Raw genomic sequence first — 18,773 nt, forward strand, 5'->3', positions numbered from 1 at the left:
TTGCCTGCCCACCATTCTCTAAAGTAGATATTGGCATTATGAATCTTGATATGTTCTTGTACTCTGACTTATTTTCTTTTGATTAGTAACTGATGTTGGGCATTGATATCATTGCTTCTAGCTCTTTGTTCAAGATCCTCAATATCCTTCTTAAGCTTGTCCATTCTTCTTGATCTAATGGCTGCTCTATTCTTTTTGGATTCCTTTAAAATTGTCTAGACCTTTTCAATAGCATCCTTCCAACCTTGGGACAAAGATCCAGATACTGCAAAAGAAAAGTGCCAGTGCTCTATGATCTGTGTATGAAGCTTGAAAAGGGAAGGATCAGCCTTAAACCAAGAGTTTCCTTTCTTCCCAAATCCCAAATCTATACAACCTAACACTGGCTTGTGATCTCATAAAGTGAGGTAAGAAAAGGTGGTATGTTTGACCTCTAGGGCTTAGTCAATTAGGGATTGAGCAATGTAGACTCTATCTAGCCTGGCTTCTCTCCTCAAATCACCTACCTATCTGTTGCTCCAAGTAAATATGCTTGGAGTACCAATTTCAACCAATTGTAGATTTTCTTTTAGATCTTCCCAAATTTGATGTTTAGAACCCCTGAGTATTGATCCTTTCTGCATCCATCTGTCTTTGATATTCTCAACAATATTGAAGTCCCCCATAATAATACAATCAGTGCCTAGGTTTAGCATTGAGTCCCATGTGATTCTTCTTTCCATAGAGCCTGTTGGGGCATAAACTGAAACCATTGTGAAGAGAAAGCTTTTCATTCTGCATTCCAAAGCAAGCCATCTATGGTTTGGGTCCTAACTACATGACACAGTCCTTGTAGTGAGACAAAACCCCAATTGCATTGCCACCTCTACCTTCAACATGACTTGTGAAATACCAAATTCTTTTGATGTCTACCTTTTTTTACCTATTTTCCAGAGTGTCATTTGTAACTTTCACCTCTTGTAATGCAAGAAATGTTGGAGACAGAGAGCTGTCTCTTAGCCACTTGGCTAGTTCCTGACTCCTCCATGGGTCAATTAATCCTTAGACATTAAAAGCGAGAAAAGTGAACGGTTTATTTACCATTCTTACTCTTCCCCTTTTTAGCCTTGGCGGTTGGGCTTTTGGGTGGGGCACTTTGACCCTTTACTTGGGAGATCCTTCTCTTATTCAGAGTTGTGACTTGAGGCCTTTGGCTGGAGGTCCAAGAGAGTTATTCTATTTTTGGTCCAAGGGAAGTTCTTCCTTTGAGTCTCCTAACTTTGATTCAATCATGTTGGCATCTACTTGATTTACATCTTCCTCAAACTCTTTGTACCATCCAGGTTTGATACCAGCTTCATCCATTTGAGCATCTTGAATCCACTTTTCAATTTCTTGATCAATAAGCGCTTCAAAAGTATTGTTGGTAGCCAAAGGAAAGGTTACTCTATCATTTTCTTGTGGTGCAGCAGGTTTCTTCTGAACCTCTACCTTCTTGTCAGATCTATTATCTATCCCTATTTCTTCAGTTTTCTCCAAGTCCTAGTAAGTTAGTCTTGCCTTTGATAGTCCACTTTGATTTAGGAGGAAGATTGGGTTACTGTTGAGCTAGCTCCTGTATTGGTTTAGGTCCATTTCTCTTTAATGGACAGTTTTTGAATTTGTGTGTTGAGAGCCCACACAAAAAGCATGAATTGGGGAGGTTCTTGTAAACAAGGGGCTACTCTATAAAGACACTTCCATTCATGTTGACTATCACCATGGTTTCTGGAAGTTCCTTAGCCACATCCAATCTAACACAAACCTGAGGATGACCTCTAGGGTTAATGAATTGATCCTTTTCCACATCTATCACTTAGCCTAAGCTTCTGCAAAGGTTAGGAGCTTGATTTACTAAGGAAAAGGGAAGGTCAAGGAGTTTTACCCAAACAGGAACAAAGGTGGATCTTGGTTTATCAGGGTTGAAATCTTGGGACCAAAACTCTAAGTACAAGGGGTTGGTGTCCTATAGTCCACAGGGCATGGGGAAGGGCCTTCCAAGCCATATCCTCAGTTTCAAACAGAAAAAAGAAGAAACCTTTTCTTAGAAATGTGACACTAGTGACTACAAGCCCTTTCCTTATCCAATTATTTCAAAGCCATCCCTCTAAAAAAGCAGCAGGGGGTCTAGGGCTAGGCAAATAACCAATTAAGGCATGTGATTCAAGCCAGTCTATTGATTGTTCAAGTCTATCCTCATCTAGAAAACCTGCCACCTTACCTTTAGAAGGTGATTTCTTCTCAACTTCAGGTTATTGAGTCTAAGATTGATATTATCATGCGTTCTCTAATGAATTGCCTTCAATTTCTCTTCAGAAGTCTGTCAGTTTGGTTCCTCCATCTACTCCTACTGACTTGGAGGGGCTTCCTGTACCATCCTTTGGCTGAGAGTTGGGACGTCCACCCCCTATCTCTCAAGGTGCATGTGCTTCATCTGGGTGGTGGAGAGAGGGACCCTTACTGGGTGTCATTACATCCACTTCTTTTTGGCTCTGAATGAGCTGATTAGTCTCACTGTCGGTATTAGTACTACCTATCCCTCATTCGGATCCTCCTCCTATTGAGTTTGTTGAGCTCCAATCTTCTCCATTGCCGGTGTTTCGGGGCCTGAGGGGGCTGTAGGTTCCTCCTGTTCTTTCATACCCCCCCATTAGGGGAGAATTGGGGTCTCAAAAGGGTCTCCAATTAGTGTTTCCTAATTTCAAGGGATTAGAGAGTGATTTGAGGTGTACCAATGAGAGTGCTAGAAGGTGTGGGGCAATGGTATGTTGAGGTGGAGGGTGGGCAGGCCTACAAAGAGCCCCTTTTGGTTGCTCCCCTTACACTAGGGACCACCCAAATCATCCCCCCCCCTCTTAACCCATGTTTGACCCTCCTACCAAGTGCACCTCCCCCACATGAGCCCAAAACTGCCTTCAATGAGATGGTAGGGCCCTTGTGGCGAATTTTTCTTCTCCCCTCCCTTTTTCTAGGACCTCTACCCCCCACTGTTATGGTCCAGCCTACCAAATCACTCAGATTTGAACCAAATCCCACACATTTTCCCTCTCCCCCCTCTTTCTCTACTCCCTCCTACTCTGGCCTGCTTGCTATAGCTCCTCTCTCTCTCTCTCTCTCTCTCTCTCTCTCTCTCTCTCTCTCTCTCTCTCTCTCTCTCTCTCTCTCTCTCTCTCTCTCTCTCTCTCCCTCTCCTGTGCCTCTGTTGGAGCTACTCTATCCCTCTTCTTCTCCCTCCCTATGCCTCTGTTGCTATTGCTCTGTCCCTCTCCTTCTCCCTCTCCTGTGCCAGTGTTGTTGTTGCTCTATCCCTCTCCTTCTCCCTCTCCTGTGCCTTTGCTGTTGCTGCTTTGTCCCTCTCCTTCTCCCTCTTTTGTGCCTCTATTGGAGCTGCATTACCTTGTGTAGGAGTCTCATTCTTGCCGTTGCAACCTCTGCAACCATGGTGAGGAGAAAGGCTACAAGACCATGCAATGTTGTGACCTCTTGTGTCTTCCACAACACCAAAAATGCATTGGATGAGTGGATCCCTTGCACCTATAGCTTAAATGACTGGAAGTGATGAAAGGATCAGCCAAAGGTCCACATAAGCTTCCCAAGAGCAAGAGACGTGACATCTTGCATGAGTGGAAGGGGCGCATCTTGAAGTTCAAGTTTGGGAAGAAAGGATGGCTCGCAAAAGTGCAACATGTTTACATGGGAAAAGATATGCGGCTTCCTCCATCATTCAATCAATCTAGGATACCATCACACTGTGAGCCTTTCTATCTATGTACCCTCTTCACCTGTAAGTGTAATGAGTCCATTTGGAAATTTTGTGTTTGGTTTCTAAGAGCTCTTATTCATGGTGGCAGATGTTTTCCCTTCAGCCCTCGAGGAGTGGGAACCAGTTGAATCATTCATAGGCAAGTTCATTGCGATTCATGAGGATTTAGGTAAGCAAATGCATGCTAGGGAGAAGTTGGCCTCCTTGCGAATGAAGAATGTGTATTGGTATAATGCAACATACATCACTTCAACGACATCATCAAGCTATGGCCATCCACAAACCATTGCACCACCACAACTTCAAGACACGGATTGCAGCAATGTGGACTCGAGGACATTGCAATTGTATAAGGACAAGATTGCAAAGGATGTGGGCATGGCCATGAAGTTTACATTTGGATCCAAATGGGCAAGGTTATCTTGGTTTATGCCTCTACACATTTTTGCTTCTTTATTTTAGAATATACATATGCATAGAACAAAAGCTATGTGGTCCTGCAAGCGTGTAGATGAAAATGCTTTTGAAGATTTACTTGGGATGAATTGGGGAACTAGGTCAGGTGACCAAAAGGGTGATGTGTTTAAATGTCATGCATGTAAAGAAAATGTGGTTATTAGAAACCATTTGTCACACCAAATGTTGTATTTAGCTTTTCAGTACAGGTGTTGGAAGAAAACAAATGGCCGGTGGCTTCCCCTAGACTCTAATGATGAAGACAATAAGGGGGTAAGTTTGTCTATTGATGTTGCAGAGGGAGATGTCAAGAATGTGAATGTCACATCGCAATGGACTCTAAGGGATGTGCAAGAACACCTATTGTTCATGGAGGATGGCATGTCAAAGTCCTTCTACTTTACCTTAAATGGTGGTAAGATCAGCCACCATGTGGAGAAGTGCATGCATAGTGCCAATTTCATTCCTCCTTCAACTTTGAAGATTGCTAACAATGTGTTTGACTAGTGTAGCATTTAATTTTTTGTCTATCAAACTCTAGTTATTGCCTCAAAAGATGATCGAAAATTAAATTAAAATGTTATTTCTTTTAATGTTTTCTCCTTTCAGTTCATGGTGGTAAATGTTTTTCAAAAAATTTGGGGATTTTATGATTAATTTTAATTTTTAGGGTTTTGATATATATTAAGGGGTAAGAGCCCTTTCACATTCTCACTTTCACATTTAGAGAGCCATAGAAACTCCTATCCTCAGAAGTTACTCCCTGCATCAATTGCTATTTGCCATGGATTCAGCTAGAACTACGTTCCATGACCATCTCACAAACTACATTTGCAAATCATGAGGAAGAGCTATTTTTAGTGTTTGATAGGACTTTAGATGTCCTAGGCACATATATGCTAGTCAAGGATGACTTCTCAGATCTCATCCTTTACATGCAAGATAATTTCTCAAATTTTGCCTATACACTTGACCACACTTCAAAGAGATGGGTTCCCATAGATTACATAAAGTATTTGTTCGTAGAGGAACCCAAGTTTGTAAAGTGCTTGGCCCGCTTTTGTGACAACCTTAGAGATGAAGGGTTTAGGACAGTCGAAGTTCAAGACATCCTAGACGCAGGGATCATAGGAATATAGGCACCAAATTCCTTTCATGGGAGATGACATTCATCTTCCTTCTCCAAGAAGGAAATTTAGAGGAAGAAGCCTCATCGTCTAGCACCCCCTCTATTAGAACTACTAATCTGGTCATCCCTAGACTAGACTCAAACATCTACATGGAAGAGAGTCTTGATGATCCAACAAAGGAGATGGAAGCAGCTCAAGCATTAAGCCTACTTCAAGAGCCCCCAGAAGAGCAAGAATCTGCATCGGAGACCGTTGACCCAGACTCAAAATTATGGTCCTTGTCCCCCCTCATCATCGATGGAGAAGAGTACGTATTCCTCCATGACATAGAGATTCTTTTTGGACTACGAGAGGATGAGGCACTCGGAGTCCTATCGAGGTTCGATGTTGACACAAGTGTCAAAGATCTCGGGGTTTTAGGTACTGAAGACCAGACAATGGAAGACCTTCTTTGACGACGCTCGTTTCAATGAGGGATGCACATGTCTGTATAGGATGCACAACCCTCTCATGCAGAAGCTTCCACGTCCAACACAAGTCAGGAGAAAGCGTCCACCTCCCAAATGGAACATTACATAGCACCTAGTTCCATCAACATTGCAAATGAGGAAGGGATAGAAGCCGATGACTCTATAGTGGTAATTTCAAACAATATTTTTTATTTTGATGTTCTTTCAATATAATTTGTTTTGTCGGTCTTCTAATATTTGTTGAATTGTTGCAGGATGCATTCGAGCTTGATGAATTCTCATCTTGATGGGGTAATGTTCGCAGCACATTTGGGTGAGATCATTCTTTGGCCCATTACCTTGGCGAAGTCGCAGAGCATATCGTGGTCTTTCATGGCAAATTTTCTCCTCGAGGTCCTTTGGAACTGCTGAAGTGCAAGGCATTGTCGCACGCTATCGGATAGTCCAACATTACTCAGAATGCCGACAAAGTCATTTTGGTACACCGCCTAGCTGCTATCAATGCCTTTGGATCCAACATTCATGGCAAGGCATCGACGGCAACGGCTATGTCTTTGGCAATAGGAGAGGAGGATGTTAATGTTGTTGCGGCTAGATTTATATCTAGGACTCCACTAGAGGATTCAAAGACCCCTATTCTCGATGTGCTCGGACTAGCCAAGAAGAAAAATAGCCTATGAGGCCTTTTGTATATATAAACATATATTTAAATGGATACATGCCTACATGTCTTTATTATTTATTTTAAGTTATCATTGCTCGTCATGAATTCCATTGTATTTTGTTTAAATCGTTGATGATATATTTTCTCCATCATTTTAATTGTGTTAATTTAATAAATTTCTAGCCAATTTAGTATCATTTTCACCAATTCTGGGTATTAAGAGTTCATTTCTATCAAATCCTGAAGGAATTTCACCATCGTGTAGAAGGGAAAAGTGTCCGGCATGTCGCCAGGACCCCAGAAAGCCCAAAACCCGCCATGGCACGAATTTTGGCATTCTGGCAAGTCTAGAATGCCCAAATTTGTGCCATGGCGGGTTTTGGGCTTTCGTGCCAAACACTTTTCCCTTTTGCACGACAGTGAATTTCCTTCAGAATTTGACAAAATTCAAAACTTAACTTAAAATGATCATTTACTACAAGCATTGAAATGGAAAATATACAACAATGCGAGAGTGTAGAGAATATCGATATATTTTATTTAAAAAAATTGACCCTTGGGCCTTAGATACAAGATAGTACCTTCAAGGGCAGGGGTTGGTCTAAGTCCTAAGAGTGGGCTATAAGAGAATCTAGGGCTTCAAACTTGGGTCACTCCATAGCCGCTTCGCCAAAGCCATGTCCTTGTCCATGACCATGATGCGCTTTGCATGGATGGCACACAAGTTGGCGTCCTCAAACAGAGCGATGGTCACTTGCTCTGCAGCCTCCTGGAGCACCCCCATAGCTCCTGTGCTGAAGTGCACGTCATCCTTGTATCCCTGTGTGATCTCTCGTACCACACGTTGGAAGGGAGCACGGGAGATCAAGTTGTCAATGGCCTTCTACGTTTGCCTGATCTCCCTAAGGGCCCGCACTCCTCGTTTTGCTCGGTACGACTTCTTGACTCTTGGTGGGGGCCTTACAGGTACCTAAACACCTTTCCATAGCCTCCTGTCTGCCTTGAACTTCTTTTGCTTCTCCTGTCTACGTCGAGTGCTCCTCTCGCTGATGTCTAGAGATTTGGCCTTCTTTGGGACGGGGCTTTCTCGCAGTATGCTTTACCCTCCTCATGGGCATAGGGGTCATCTCTGCCATGGGCTATATCTCCGGGAGAGGGAAGATGGTGCTCTTCCTGGTAGTCTATTGACCCTCAGGAAGCCTCTCTATGTCTGAGAGGTTATCGAACACATTTTGTTCAATCGAGAGAGGGATCTCATGGGGAGGGGAAGGCCGAGGGGAAGGCTGAGGGGAAGGTTGAGGGGAAGGCTGAGGGGAAGGATGAGGGTCAAGATGAGGCTGAGGCTGGAGGGAAGGCTGAGGGGAAGGTTGAGGATCATGCTGAGGCTAAGGCTGAAGGGCAGGATGAGGGGAAGGTTGGGGACAAGGCTTAGGGGAAGGCTCATGCTCTTGGGGTTGGGGAGTGGGCTCACGGGACTTGGGAGGAGGAGAAGACTCAGGAGACTAGGGAGTGGGCTCATGGGACTTGGGGGAGTTGGGGGAGGGCTCACAATAGTCGGGGAGGCGCCACGGGATAGGTTCATGTGCGAAGATGCCATGGAGGTGGTGGAGCTAGAGGAGGAAGGGTGGAGGCGGCGTCCAGTGGGTCTAGCAGTGTTCTTCACTCTTGCCATTGAATAATGAGAGTTAGGCTTTTTAACTTTTTATAAGGGACATCCCTTTTAATTACATTTAGGGTTTCATCATGCCCCTTGTCCCTGCCCTAACCCCTCCAACCCCCCCACCCTCGTCGCCCTCCCCCCCCTTGCCCTCCCCCTACTTGCCCCACCCATACCCGTCGCCCTCCCCCATACACCCATCGCCCCCTCCCCCCACCCTTGCTACCACTCCACCCCTCCCCTTGCCCCACCCCATGCCCCTCCCTTCTCTCCCCCCTCCTTCACCATGTCCCCACTTTCCCCAGCGTCATGTGAGTACAAAAATTGTGGTCAAAATAAGCAAGATATTAAAGAGTGAGTACACAAATTGTGGTCAAAATAAGCAATATATTTATTTCATATTTGTATACAATTACACTATAGCTTCTATTGGTGGTTGGACCCATCTGCTCCCTTCTTTCACTCTAGCTTGCAACCAATGTGTGACTCCTTGACTCCGTATGGATGCTTTCCAAGCACTATGCCTTCTATTCCTTGATACAATTTGAACTACTTTTGCAAGTTCTGATGCCTTTTCCTTTTCAGACTTCAAAGCCCTTCCTAGTAAACATCTAAAAAACCAGTCGAACATCTCATGCAATGCATTACTGTGAGTGACACCACCACCATGCCTTGAGTTCTTGAAGTAGGCTGCCTTGGCTTTATAGTGCGACTTCTCCATGCCTTGTATATTCCAAATTGAAAAAGGACCCCAATTTTGTACAAACCATGGTCCGTGTGCATAGAGAATATGCTACAAATAGGATGAGAATCAAATCAGCAACAGAAACTATTTATAAAGCAAGTGCTAAATATTACAATGGTGCCAAGATTACCATGTAATGTGTAGTGTGCGACTCCCCATGCTTTCACCATTAATTGCTTAAACTCTTTCACAGCCATCCTGAACCTTTCATAATACATCTCATCGATTTGAACCTGGCGAAGCAATTTTATCAATGCATCTACCTTTGTCCATACTTTAGCTCTCAAAGTTGCTACTTGAGGATGAGAAGCCTTATTGGTCGTGCATTCACACAATGCTTTCTAGTATTCCCAACCCAAAATACTTTGAGACAGTGTATGTTTTGTCTTTGTCGAGATTGTGGTTTGATAGGAATCTTCTTGCCCTTCCCTCCACCCATGGAAATTTTTGCAGGAAGATTCTGTGTTGCCTAGACATTTTCTTATCCTCCTTAAGTTTGACATGTCCTCCATGGAATCCCATCTCTGACAACAACTTCTCAGCTTCTGCAATGCACCGTGTGGATACTTCTTGTGGAATTAAATTCCAAGCATAAACAAGATGCAAATATAACAACTTATCAAGTACATGGAGTTCTACATGTAAAGTACATATGTGTACTCTCTCAAGTGGGATGGGCAAGATGGGATCCCACTTTGCATCCTTCTTGTCGCGATTCAGAGCTTGCATTTAGCTGGAAGATAGAATGCCAATGTAAACCAGCCTTTTGCTTACGTTGTGAACACATGCAATAAAGGCATGTGTTCATTGCATTTGCCCGTGTATCACAACCATGCAAGCACTTGAGGGTTTTCAAATCACCAGCAAGATGCCATTCAACTTGAAAGGCTCCATGGCCATCAACTATCAATGTTTGCCCTTCCTCTTGTCTTTGGATGGTCGATGGGATTCATGTTCTATCTAGAACCCACTTCAATGTCTCATGGCACTCTTTCAGAGTCTCAAATGTTGCAAGGCACCATATATATTTCTTTGATTGCACTGAAGAATCTTGCTCTACTTCTTCATCCCCTTGAACAAAGGGTAAGGCTTTATTCATAATGCAGATGCCGATTCTCTCTAACTTGTGTTCTTTCACCAATTGAGCTTCATTTTGATGACAAATATGAGCTTTCCATTGCAATCTGTACAACAAAAGAGAAAAATCGTTAGGATAAACATGATATAGGAAATGAACTAAGTAAAGTGCAATACTATAATGGATTTCCTCTTACCATCTTCTCTCATGCCATAGAATTTGACCATTGCTTGTTGTAGTTTCTTAACATCGAAGTAGACATTGTTGAAAGCATTCACCTCAAAGGTTTGCAAGCCAGGTTTCTTTTTACTCTTCCAAGTCATTGTGCCCCTTATGCAATCGTACCCTCCAAGCATTTCTCTTGCACATTGGTTTGTTTCTCGCCATGCACATCTCATAGACCAAGGTGTGGGTAGGGGCACTGTAGACTTCTTATACTTTCCAAAAATAGCAGACTTGAAATTTTTAAAAATAGATGTGTAAGCTTCATGACTTTACACCGGCAGTATCACAAGCTGCAAGCATCTCCTTTGCATCCACAATATCCTTGAAGTCCTTCATCACCTCCTCAGCAACTTGCACATGTACGCGCTTGTGTCTTGGGTCCCTTAGTATCTTGACTTCAATAAACTAGCTAGAGCATATGAATAGTCAATATCATCCCCATCCGTTCTTCTCATCACATCTTCCATGAAGTTCCTAAAGAAGAACACAATAAAAACTTAGTCACAAGCAGTGTAGCACAAAAGAGTGTAATCTCATTGGAACATTTGATAACCAACCTTGTATCCCAGACTCTCCTCTTTCTAGCACCACCAGTGGGTGCCAATGCATCCATGTTATGTAAGTACCTTCTTTTCCTCTCCTTCAATCCCAAAGGTGTTTCTTTCATCTTTTGCACTCGTTCTTTTGCCTTCTCTCATTCCTTCTCTATAGCTCATCGTACTTGATTGTATATAGATCTTTCTGAGCCTTTTTTGGACTCAGCTAGCTTATGGAGTGACTCTTCTAATTTATGTCACTCCAAGTTCAATGCTTTGGCTTTATCATAAAAATCCTGGTTCTCCCTTTGAAGATCCTGCAAAGAGTTATGCATTGCAACAATGGTGCTACTTCCTAAATGTGCTAGCATCTCTGCTTGGGCTCTACACATCTCGCTTGCTTGCATAGCCATTGACTGAGCATTATTTAACCGATTGCAATAACCAAGCAACCCTGCATGTCCATTTCCAACAAACGGAACTAGCTCATGCATTGTATGGAAAGGAGGGCTCTTTTGGTTGGTAGGATCTAAAGGATACAAGGATCCTTCTACCCAAAGGTCGAGATGCTTCTTTCCTTGTGAACGAAGATTGTGGATTTTGGAAGCTCCCCTCAATCCTAGACTACATGTGCTTGCATATTCAGCCTCTAACTCTAAGTGAACCTAGTACTTGTTGGATACGTCCTCGAATGGTGCCATGACTAAAGGAGTGTAGAGAAGGAGAAGGTGTGGAGATGCAGGCTTGAAGGAGCAGCATGCAGGAAGAGGGAGGGCGAGGAGGAGGGATGGGGAAGGGAGGACCAGTAGTTGAAGAGGAGGAAAGGGAGGCAGACCAGTAGGTGTGGAGGGTGAGGAGGAGTAGGTGTGGAGGAGGAAGGAGGAATGAGGGAGGAGCAGGAGGGAGGGGGGAGGAGGAACAGCATTGGAGGAGGAGGGAAGGGGAGGGTAGGAGGAGCAGGTGTGGTGGAGGGAGGGAGGGGGAGGGCAGAAGGAGCAGGCATGGAGGAGGGAGGAGGAGGAAGGGGGAGGAGGGAGTGAGGAGCGGGAACGGAGGAGAGGGGAGGGGGAGGAGGGAGGGAGGGAGGGGGAGGAGGAGGGAGGGAGGGGGAGGAGGGAGGGAGGAGGGGGAGGGAGGAGGGGGAGGGAGGGAGGGAGGAGAGAGGAGGAGGGAGGGAGTTCAAAATTTGAATTTTTGAATTTTGAATTTTTTGGTTTCCACCTAGGAATAAGAGTTGTGTAAGAGGTGTAAGAGGTGGGGTCTTGTGGGCTTAACCCACCTAGGTGAGGGGGGGTTAGGACCTTTTGGGATGCCCTTTCATTAGGACTTAATCCATTCCTTATGAGGCCCTTTTGAGACCCCAATTCTGCCCTAATGTTTGGTTGAAACACTAGCAGCACGACGCGTGAAAGGGGGGGGTGCTCTAAACTCTTGTACCGCCCCCGTGTAAGAGGACCTTGTAGCCTGTTGGGTGTCTCTACCTTTGGAGAGAGAGAGCTTGAAGCGAGACATCTTAAAGGTCTATTCTCAGAAGGTGGCGAGGGAGCGAGTTCTTTCAACAGCAAAAAAGTGTGATGTGTTTCCAATCAGAACGTCATTGTCATAGCGGTCCTTGTCAAATCCATGCAGAGGTGAAGTCATGTCATGAGAGAGGACTAGATTTGGAGGTACTCTACCTCCAGTGTCTATCCCCATCAAAGACTCATTTCTAGAGTCAGTTTAAATGGAGACATATCTCCTGTAGCAATTTCAATGAGCTCCAAGCTTTAATGCATTGTCTTTTAGCTTCAGCACATTATAGTATGATGGGCAAAATGCATTGTCTTTGAGCTTGGGCACATTACGTGATGGGCAAAATGTATTGTCTACCAGTTTGTACCTTAAAGCCCTATTGTCTATTTTATTGAAGCATTGTATCTAAAGTCTTGTGAATTATTTTTCATGTAGGGTTTTCAATTATTATGGAGCACTCTCAAGAGATTAGAGCTTTTCTCTCTAGCACCACCTTACATTTCAATGGGAAAGAGTATGCCCCTGATAACTTTGAAGGGAAGTGGACTCACATGCACATGGGAAGAAAAGTTTGGTTTCTCATTCAAAGAAAAACTGAGCTACATCTTATGATGTCGAGGAAAGATATGAAGCAAAATGAGGAGCCATGGAATGCAAGCTTCTCTAAGAAAGATATAACTTCTTGCATGGTTGTGGGAATTACGATGGAACCAAAGAGCCCATACTTATATATTTTTGTGAAGTGTTCACAACCTAATATTTCAGGCTATCATTTTATCTTATTAAGAGGTCTAAATAGGTTCACAATGCCACTCCTCCACCATCAAACTTTACAAAATTACAAACTCCATTATACTAGGCTCTCATCGATGAATGGAGTACATTTTCGAGTGCAAAGGCAACTACGTTGCATCAAAAGATTATGGTTGAGTACTTTAAGACATCATCACTCAATGAATTCAGTCAAGAGCAGGGAGGGCACAAGTAGGATGAGAGGGATGCTAGTTTGGTTCAAAAATAGAGAGGGAACAAGAAGGATCAGATGGATGTTAGTTTGGTTTAGAAGCAAAGAGGACACAAGGAGATGAGAGAGCTCTTAGTTTCGTTTAGAAGCAACCTAGACAAGGAGCCCCACATCAAGGGTCTGTACGCAAACTCTTTGAGATAGAAACAAAAGCAGATGTTGTGTTTGAACAGAAAAATGAAGAAGCAACACAACCATTATGTACTAAAGAAATACAAAAGACAAAAGAAGAGGAAGGACAAGAGCCACGGCCACGTTGGTGCAACCTATCAAAGGAAAAGAAAGACACAAAATAGACAAGATTAATACTGCAAGCGCCACAGTTCCAAAGGCTACTTTCACAAAAAGACAATGTTCCTCCATTCAAAAATACAGGTAAAAGATAAAGAGGACACAATTCCGAAGGCTACTTTGAAAAAAAGACAATGTTCCTCCACTCAGAAACTTCAGGTATAAGAGAAAGAGGAGGACATAGAAAATATAGAGGAAGAAGAATCAAATCAAGAGGTTGAGGAAGCTCAAGATGAGCTCATGTCAATAAAGAATCTCAATCTGCATCTTAATGAGATGATCACAGAAGATGATGTCAAATATATATGGGGACAAAGGCCCTATGTTGTGAATGCTCGAGATGTGGAGTCAATCACTATTTTTACCAATAATAAGAATCTTGATATATCTTATGCGATGTAGATATTCAAGGCTTTGGTGGATGGCAAGAAACCCATGGTCTCTAATGTAGTCTTACATCCAATCATGTTTTGTCCAAATATAGGTAGCCATGACAATGGAATTATGTTTGAAGGGCCTACCCATTTTGAGAAGACGTTCAACAAATTCTTCACACAAAGCCTTCGACAAATTCCATATGAACAGGGTGAAGAGGCAAATTCCAAGAGATTTTTGAAAGAGGCAAAGAGAAATTTCTTGCTACATTGTAAATTTAAGCCAATTGATGGTCAGCATTATGCATATGCTTGTAATGTTGCTAGACAAGCAAGGGACTCCAGAAGACTCACTACAGAGCAAATTTCAAAGGTTCTTCCCTTCAATTTTTATATGGCCACAATGCGTATTTTTAAGTATCCAACAAAATATTTGATTGAGTCTGAAAGACTGAATCATGATATTTTTGCAAAATGTAAGATAACCTCGACATCAGAAATCCTAATGAAAGAGAGGTGTCTATGGATGACACTTGGTTCTCTAGCAACACATTTGAAAAGAACTACTACAAAAGCGGATGCAGACTAGTTAATTTTTATACATGTTTAAGTGCAGTTGTACCAAGGGGAAGTCAAGAATGGGAAGAAAGAGATATATATGCATACTACACAAGTATAATTTTTTAAACTAATGAGGTTTTTGAGCAAGTTGTGGCAGTTTGCCATGCATACGAGAAGGATGAGATTATTATGAAGGTCCTTTGTTACTATCACAAAAGTCAAAGGTTGAGAAAAAAGAGGTGACAGCAAGAATGTGGAGGCCCATAAAATATTTTCCAGATAGCTATGTAATAATGGCAATAGAGAAACTCCTCAAGAAAGAATGGTTTTTTGGCAGGAAGGACAAAGATCATTGCATGGAGGAGTGCATCAACATACAAGTGAAACGTGATGAAGTGGATAGTGCAATTAGATATTTGCTCACAGAAAAAGATATCCCTATTGGTCAATGCAATATTGACCCTAATATTGTGAAGCATAGAGCCGCTTTATCCACAGCTAAGGAAAAAGCATGGGCACATAAGTGGATTGCGGGGGGGGGGGGCATGCGTGCACGGGGGGATTGGGGGGGGGGGGGCGCATGGGTGCAAGGGGGGATGGGGGGGAGGGGGGGGCGACAATGGGGGATGGGGTGCGGGGGGGCATGAATCAAGAAGATGGGTCGGAAGTAGTCACCTTGTTCATGAGAGCCCAAATCACACCACAGGTGATTGTATATGTTGAGAAGCTTGTGAATGAGCATAAACTAATAATAAGTGATGTCAACATGGCTTTCAATTCAATGTGAACATCACTTCAAAATCTGGAAAGGTTGTAGTGTACAAGGGCATTTCAAATGATGACTTTTTACTTGATGAAATAAGTTGGGATAAGCCCCAAGTATTCTTTATTGATGAGGTTTCTTCCAATGATGTTCACCAATTCATCAATAGAATACTATATACCACCATCAGTAGAGCTGGAATTTGCAATATTGTCATTTTTGTAAATAAAGAAAACAAGGAAGAGATGCATAACACTTTGGAGAAAGTTTATGCCTATGATTTCAAGATCTACAATGGTGTGTATGCAACCAAGACAAGCAAGAGAGAATGTGTATTAAAGATCCAATGCCTTGAATCATTCCTCTTATGCATGCGGAGTCCATATCCCGACACTCCCTCATAACATAAGGGGGACTTCCAACAGTTTGCGTCTCATGCTAGAGGAGAAAGAAATCCACAGGTCCTCTCATCATCAAGTGCCCAAAATCTATGAATGTCCATAAAAAAGTGGAAGTCTTTTTATTACTATGTTGGAATACTCACAACCGCCTAATTGGGAGGTCGCCTTATTATAGATTGGATATCTTTTTGAAGATCTTCTCAGAAAAGGACATTCCACTAATATTATTGAAAGAAAGGCTTGCATGGCACACTTTCACTTGCAAGTTGATCTAACTATTGGCTATGAGAAAGAGGTGGAATATAAGACGATTGGAGATGATGACATGGATGATTTTGATGACTCCTAGGATAAAGACGAAGGTGATGCACATATGATTGGAGATGATGACATGGATTATCTTCTTGGCTCACAAGATTATGCAAAGAAATCACGGACATATATCCTGGTATGATCCTTTACTTTTCTTTTACAAGCATTAGATTTAACTATAACCTATCAATCTCACAAGCTTTTGTACTTTTATAGATGGCAGAGGGGAAGGAAGAAGAAATGATTTCACATGGATCTGAAGTCGAGAAGGCCATAGTATTTTTGTCAAGTTTAATCGATATGGTGATTGTTGGAGAAACTGAAAGTGAAATATTTAAGACAATAAAAGGATCACCAAAAGACTTTCCTAACATAGAGAGTCAACTACTTTGCTTATATGGGAACTCAAAGCATATGATGATGGAGTGGCTCACACTGAAGAATTCTAAATATTTGTCTAAGCTACAAGAAATAAGAAGCAACTTTGATGTTCAAGTTCTCATTGGATAGGAATCTCAATATCTATCATTTGGTGAAGAAGAGATCCAAATCCTAAGATATCAAGGAAAAGAGGTTAACGATAAAGTTATAATGGCCACCCTCAGGTTTGATACAAACTTTATCTTGGCTTTGTATTTATATATTGATTAAATCTAATAAGATAATGTTTGTTTATTTTTTGATGTAAAATAATTATATCTTGGTTTCCTCCAAATTTTGTATGTGTCATAGATTCCCTACTTTCTACATGGCTCAATAATAATAAAAAGTCAATACTAGAAGATATCTGCACTTAGCTGCAATCTCTCAATATGGACAATGCACGAGTTATCGTATTATGAGGAGAAGTGACACCGCAACCTCATATTTACTTTTGCGAGAGGTAAGATGTCAAATAATAAAGATTCTTAATTGGACAAGTACTCCATTTCAATAAACCATGGCTTTGTTCCTAGGTGGAATGTGCATCTTGCCTCTTTGTCTTTGGGAAGGCGACCCATCGCAGATGAGCATAAGCATAGGCAAATGCATATGTTAGAGTTAGCTCAAATGTCCACCTCTCATGTAACCCACCAATATTCTGTGTACCCAATGTTGTAAGGCCCCCATATGAGGAGAAGCCATGATGGGTATCGGATATTGGGAGGGATCCCAGTTTAGACACTGGAAGGGGTCTTAGAGTAGACCAGATGGTTATGAGACGGCTTAGGAGCCAAGAGTAGATACCCGTCTGCACAAAGGGGGGGTTCGGGGGGGCGATAGCCCCCCCGATAGCAGGGGGTCCGAAGGGCGCAGGCCCCCGGTGGGGGTGTGGGGGCAAAGCCCCCAGCGGCAGGGTCCGGGGGCATGTTTTCTGAAGGGTCGGTTGGTCTTCCAGGCCGACTGTCTATTAGGCCGACTGTCTATTAGGCCGACTGCCTATTACAGGGCCGACCGTCAACCACTTACACTATATAAGTGGCCACCCCCTATCATCAGATCACCAGTTCTTCATGCTCATAGTCCTCCGTCCAGCATCTGTCTAGATCACCATAGAAGAACTTGCTTTCGGTTGCTGCGATAACTGATCGCAACTTGGAGGTGCGTTTCAAGAGGACCGGAGCAGAAATCCTTAATGCAGCGGGCAAGGTGGTCGGCAAGGCAGTAAGGAAGAACAATCTCTACGAGCTGACGGCACTAACAGTCTCTTCAGGAGTGGGCATCAGTAAGGTATGGCATGAAAGATTTGGTCATCTTAGTTATCCTATTCTTTTGGAAATGCAGAAAACAGGGATGGTTGCACACTTGCCTGCACTCTCAAAGGTGCAGGAACCTTGTGAAGCTTGTATGATGGGCAAGCAACAAAGGAAGGCTTTTCCACATGAGAGCGGCTATCGGGCAAAGGCTCCTCTAGAATTGGTTCATGCTGATCTCAGTGGGAAAGCTCCGACTCAAGCTTTGGGGGGATGTAACTACTATATGCTTATCGTCGACGACTACAGTAGATACATGTGGGTGTATTTTTTACGAGATAAGGCTGAAGCTCTTGGAAAATTCAAACAGTGGCAAAAGATGGTGGAAAACGAAAGCGGGCTGAAGGTAAAGAAGCTTCGCACGGATCGAGGAGGAGAGTTCCTGTCAAAAGAGTTCGACACATACTTGCACGAGAATGGCATTAAGCGCCAACTCACGACTGCACATACTCCGCAACAAAATGGTGTTGTAGAGCGTCACAATCGTACTGCCATGGAGATGGCACGATGCATGGCACTAGGTAAACGATTGCCTAAGTCTTTTTGGGCTGAGGCAGTCAATACAGCAGTCTACATCCTCAATCGAAGCTTCACAAAGGCCTTGACGGGCAAAACACCTTTGGAGGCTTACTCAGGTAAAAAGCCTTCCGCTTCTCATTTCAGAACATTTGGATGTGAGTGCTTTGTTCATGTTCCAGATAGCACCAGAAAGAAATTAGATCCAAAGAGCAGAAAGTGTATCTTCATGGGCTATAGCCAGGAGTCAAAGGCGTACCGGCTATATGATCCAGAGGCAAAGAAGATCGTGGTCAGTTGTGATGTGGTGTTTTGGGAACAGCCACATACAGTGGAGGAGGAGGTATGCCCTTCCACTTTATCATCAGCCGTAAAAGTAACTCACCTTGTGCCCGTATCTAAAGCAGAGTTGCAGAATGAGGAGGAGTACTTCGAGGAACAGACTCCACCAACACCACAACATGCCTTGGCTCCACAAGGTAAGCCACTTCCAAAGTGGGCAAGGCAGCTCTTTGATGAGAAGAATCCGGTTCCAGACTTGGCG

The sequence above is a fragment of the Dipteris shenzhenensis genome, chromosome 12 (genome assembly GCF_047967505.1).
Source record: "Dipteris shenzhenensis isolate YYH24624 ecotype China chromosome 12, Dip_SZ_1.0, whole genome shotgun sequence".
NCBI lineage: Eukaryota > Viridiplantae > Streptophyta > Polypodiopsida > Gleicheniales > Dipteridaceae > Dipteris > Dipteris shenzhenensis.